Genomic DNA, 6187 nt, shown 5'->3' on the forward strand with positions numbered 1-6187 from the left:
CTTTTGCCTCCCCTCTTTTCCTTTCCTTTTCTTATAGCCTTAGGAAACACGGCTGCACTCACTGTGAAGACACAATAAGGAATTTGTCTATTATATTTCCCACTGTCCATTTTTAATAGGTCTGGGACAAGCTTTTCTTACACATTAGTACAAGAAAATGCTACATATATGAGCAACTGATTTTCACAATTTCATGTACACTTGGTATTGTACTGGTCATGTTTCTCTCTTTGATGGGCTGCTGATCTCTAAATCAAATGTACAAGCTAACTCTATAGGATATATATGATTTTTGGAATTTTACATGTAATATATAAGACCATGTAATCCTCATTTCTTTACTTTCTTTCATTTTTTGTCTCATGGTTTTTTTTTTGTTTTTTTGGGTGTTTTTTTTTTTTTTTTTTTTTTTTTTTTTTTTTTGTGGAACTGCGGATTGAACTCAGGCCTTTGCGCTTGCCAGGGAAGCACTTATTCCACTGAGCCATCTCCCCAGCTCTCATGTATTTTTTTGCCAAGTTTGAAAATATGAAATCTGCAATCTCTTTAAATGTTCTTGGAGAAGAATGGAAAGGGAGAGAGTTGAGAAGCAAAATCTTCAATATAACCTATGAATAAACACATGAAAGCATTCCTGCTTATCTAATCTTCCTGAAAAATCAATCTCTTTAAGTGTTCTGGTGTATACCAGAATCTGTAAGCCAGGATATCAGAAAAAATCATGAAAACAGGGTTATTTTTCTTTCTTGAGGTGTAGAAAAATGGATTTTCTTGTGCATCCTGACAGGAAAACAATTATTTTCCCCATAATTAATCATTTTCTGAAGGTAAGGATACAAGATTTTTCTATTACACTGAGAAAGAAGATTAGAATAACAAAGGAAAGCAAGTAAGAGAAATCAGTGAATTAAGAGGCCAAGAAGGCCAAGAAGGCAATTGCAGCATATTGAGAACCCAATTAGTAAGAGGATCTCTGAGGTGTCAGGTAGAAATCTCACTTTCTGCCCTAATTCTGTTACCAACTACCTGTGTGATTTTTGGTTAACCTTTCATATCTTGGGCCTCTGTTTTTTCATCTATAAAATAGACATTATAATGCCTACTTCACCTAGAGTTTAAGAACTAAGGGAGACCATAAACATAAGTATATTCTTGAAAAGGTCAATGATATTTAAAGTTTCAGTACTACAGCTGGGATGATGCCAATGAACACAAATCCAATATGCATGATAACATTGCAATAACTTTTAGTCACTTTAATTCATTGATCTAATTCAACTCAAAAATATAGTTATCCTCCAAAGAATACAACAGAATATTCATAAATATAGTTAATAAAGTTGTGCCTATATGTGTACGGTATTTCACTACAACTAAGCTCCCAGTCCAAAATCTGATTCTGTTCCTGTTCTTATCTAAAATTAGCACTGAATCAAATTCCCTCTTGTAATCTTTCAGATAGTACTCCAGCAATCTGCTACTCCCCTATATGATTTCCTTTTTATTTTCTGCTGCATAACTCCCACCATCACATCACCATGTTATAACATTAGTTCATCAGATTTGTCATCACCTACCCATCCCTGCCCCAACCTCTGCTTTCTGTAGCCTCTCATATCTCCTAAATTTCAAATCCAATCTTCTGGCTGCTCAGAATTCTATAGGAATGTTTAGTTCATCATTTTTCTTCCTTCATTCAAACTGCCCATAAATACTATTGGCCATGTCTTCTAATGAGATCCCAAGTATCACTTCTCCTTCATCAGTTCATGCTATAATGTCTGATTGCTTGCATATGTGCTTGTCCCCCATATATTGCAGCTTTGCCTAGAAAGCCTTCTAAGCATAAATCAGATAATGACTGTCCCCTAATTCTTTACAGTGGCGATTCTACATTTCACTTAAAATCCACACACTGGTTATATTTTTTAAAGTACTATAATCATATAATCTCATCAACTTCACTACTTCATTTCCTACCAAAGTTTTCCACACTTATTACCTTTCATCCCTACTAGGTTTTTTGTTGTACCTTGAACATAGAAAATATTATCCTGTCTCCAGACACTTAAATTTGATGTACTCTTTATCTAGAGCAGTATCACAAATATTACCAAATGGTGGGACCACCAAGGAAATGCCAGATCCTCATTCTAACCAGCACCCATGCCAAGCATATGAGTTGAATTTCCTCCATCAGACAGGCCTGGTGTGGAACCCTGCAGCAGAACTCCCTACAGAGGGCGTAGAGGCAAGGCCCTTCCAGCTGATGCAAGAGCAGAGCATCTTGAAAGAGTGGCACACTAGGTTTACTTCCAAGGGCTGCAGCAGGAGAAAGTGGAGCACAGCAACAAGACCTGAGACTCACCCACCTAGATGAGTTTCAACTTGTTAGATCCAGGCCTGGTACTAAGGTAACAACTCTACCAAAGCTCTATACCAAGGTCATAAGACAGTGCTATACAAAATGACAAAGAGAAGGAAAAAATGTATTCTCAGGGCCCAAGCCCAACCAGAAAAAATGCAGCGACAATAGCATACAAGAAATGGGAAAACACACATTTGAAATCTCTGAAAGAAAACCTTCTGAGGTAAAGAAACAACTGCAGAAATGTATAGAGAAAATCAGATCAGAAATAATTTCTGAAGTAAAAAATAGAAATAAAAACTATAATGAAAGAATTGCTAAGTGCTACTAAAGAAGACACTGATAAGAAATAGAGGAAAAATGTAAAAATGATTGAATCCTTCAATGAGCAATGTAGGAAAGAAATAGAAGGCTTGAAGCACATTCAAACTACTATACAAGAAATTAAAACCTCAAACACAAGCTGGCAAAACCATTTTTGGTTTTTTTTGTATTTGCTATTAATTTTATTGAGAAACAAATAGCAATGAGACAGTTTCAAAACCGATTAGTAGGACAGTTTCAATAATTAATACATTGCATATTGTTGTTCTCATAGTGCTTATTCATAGTACAAGATGCAAGCATGATATCCTGTCCAAACACTACTAGTACAAATCTTTCTTCTCATTGAATTAAGAGAGAGTAGCTGTATATCTATCCTAACTATTTTGTATACACAGATAAAAAATGGTCCTTCATTTGTATCCCCCCTTTTTTTGAGTTTTGTGAGAGATCGGTGTTATATTGTCATTTAAATATTGTAGGTGTGAGAATTCAGAAAAGTAGTCCAATATAGTCCTGTAGTCAATAATAGTAGTGGGTTATCCACAGGCCTGGGAATTTCAGAAGTTGTTGACTTGAGCCTTTTACAGCTCAGCATATTAAAATGCCTTTACCTTTTTTTTTGGCAGAACTGAGGATTGAATTCAGGCCCTTGAGCGTGCCAGGGAAGCACTTATTCCACTGAACCATCCCCTGGGCCCTAAAATGCCTTTACTTTTTATACCTCGATTTTATACTATTCTGCCAGAGGGTTAAGACCAAGATAAAGCAAGACATGTAAGAAGAAATGTAACTTTCATATCTGACAAAGTCAGTCAAATCCCCTCAAGATTGACCCTGAAACCCTGTACTGCAGTTTGTAGATCCTTTGTCAGTGTCAGCCATATGGATAAGTCTCAGCCATTGCTTGACCAATTTGCTCTCTGTGAAAGCCTGAGAGAATGTTGTCTCTCCATGTGACTCTCTTTAGGTATACTCTACATTGTCGATCACATTCCTCTATGGCCTCATGATCTCCTTGATGAGAAAGTTTGGGACATTGCTGAGTTACAGGATGTTACTGTGTAGGTTCTCTGATGTCCTAAGCAGTCTTACAGATCTTGAAGACACCTTTGAAGCTAGTGAAAAACTAAGAAAATGTCTCTTAAAAACAACTAGGATGCAGGAAAAAAATAATTCATCACCTGCAAGACGATGCAAAGAAGAACAATACGAGACTAATAGGCATCAATCAGAAAGAAGGAGTCAATACAAATGGTATAAAAGAACATGGACAGAAGTAATAGCAGACTTCCCAAATATGAGGAAACAATCTAACATTCAGATAACCAAATCATTCAGAATTCCAAATAATATCAACCCAATGAAAAACACACTGAGACATAGAATATTCAAGATCCCAGACATCCACCACAAAAAAATATACTGAAAGCTGCTAGAGAAAAGAAACAGATCACATTTAAAGGAAAACCCATCAGAATAATGGCAGATTTCTCTTCACAAATCATCAAGTCAAGAAGATTGTGGAGCAAAGTACTTCAAGTCTTGCAAGAAAACAAATTCCAACCCAGACTGCTATATTTCGCAAAACACTGTTTCAAGTTTAATGCGGAAATGAAATATTTCCATGACAAAGAACAACTAAAGAATTTCGTGATGACAAAGCCAACCCTACATAGACTACTAAAAAATATTCTACAGAAGGATTAAGAGACCACAATTTCATGAATGAGAATGAAAAGGACCCCCCATATAGGGCATACAATTAAACACAGGAGAAAAAGAAGTATACAACAGCAGTCTTTCAATTATTCTTTTGTATACAGCAGTAAAGGAAAATGCAATAGCTCAGTCCTACAAGTGACAGCTGGCAAACTTTAAGTGTTATAAATGCTGCCCATGTCCACCACATACTAGAACTTTGTGTGATAGCCTATCCCCAAACCATTAGAAGTGCTTGTCATATATTTGCCATTTCAGTATTTTTATTATGCTTTATTCTTAGTAAATCTTTAGTATCATGAAAACCTTTTCTTAGTTTATATTTTTGTATGCATTATCCTAATCAAATACTATTAAGTACTCTGAGTTGATCACAGAATTGTACATATGATATATTACATCTTGGCCTGATAGTTGGACTAACAATTTAATTTTAATCTTGAATATTATTTTGAAATATTTAATTTAATTTAATTTTGAATTAATTATTATTATTATTTAATTTTCTGAATATTATTTAATTTTAATCTTTGTTTTATGGTTTGTAGTCTTTCTTTGACTTACAGTCTACTTATAAGACATGGTATGATATTTTCTCCTAGTAGTAGAAACTTTGAAAAGTGTATTTCCATTTTCCATTCACTTTATATTAGTTTTTCTTTATGTTTTACACACAGACATACACATATATATTTTTTTTCATATATATATATAGATAGATAGATATGAAAAATAAGTATATAACCTGACATAAGATCGTAAGATTGATTGTTTTGTGAAAATCTTCAATGACCTTTTAAATGGGTTAATTTAATATAATTGCATTTTGCAAAGTCCTGCATAACTACCATTTTGAGAGCTCTTAATTCTTTATCCAGGACCATGCAGCAACTTCTCTTGCCTTATGGAGTATGCGCTTTGTTATTTTTTTATATGCTATGTCTGGAGGTTTTAGCATATTTTGAGTTCATATAACTGGAAAATATTTTACTTTTAGTTTTAAAGGCATGTTTGCTCAGTATAAAATTCAATGAGGACAGATCATTTTTTTAAGTTCTTTAAAGAAATAAGATAATTTCTTACCCGCTTTCTCTATTTTTTCTAATGTGGAATTAGATGCTATATAATTTTGTTCTTCCATAACTAATAATTTTTCAGTGCATATGCTTTAATTATTTTTTTCTTTGCAATTAGTTTTGGACAATTTCATTTTTATATATCTTGGTATGAGTTTTATTAATATCTCTTATGCAAAAGGTTCATTTTTCTTGGAAATGTGGTGCTCTAGTTTTAACTAAATTCAGAAATATTAAATCTGTAAATATTTATTTCCTATCCTATTCTACTTTGAGAATTATGATTATATAAAAATAATTTTCTTCATTTTGGCACAGAGTGAACTATTATATGACTTATCTGTAAACTCTTCCTCATGTTTATTTTAGACAATTTTTATTGCTGCATTCTTTTAAGTTTGTAAATAATTTTTTATAACGTGTGGTCTATTATTAATCTCATGTTATGTATTTATTTAAGAAATATTTTTATTTTTTATTTTTCTTTAAATAATATTATTCAGAAAGAAGTAGCAATGAGATAGTTTCAAAACAGGTTAGTAATACAGTTACAATAACTAATACATTGCATATTGTTGTCTTTGTAGTAGTTATTCATAGTTCAAGATACAGACATGATATCTTGTCTAAACACTATTAGCTTAAAACTTTCTTCTCCTTGAACTAAAAGAAAGTAGCTCTATGTTTATATACAGAT

This window comes from Octodon degus, unplaced genomic scaffold (genome assembly GCF_000260255.1).
Source record: "Octodon degus isolate 3935 unplaced genomic scaffold, OctDeg1.0 scaffold00337, whole genome shotgun sequence".
Classification (NCBI taxonomy): Eukaryota; Metazoa; Chordata; class Mammalia; order Rodentia; family Octodontidae; genus Octodon; species Octodon degus.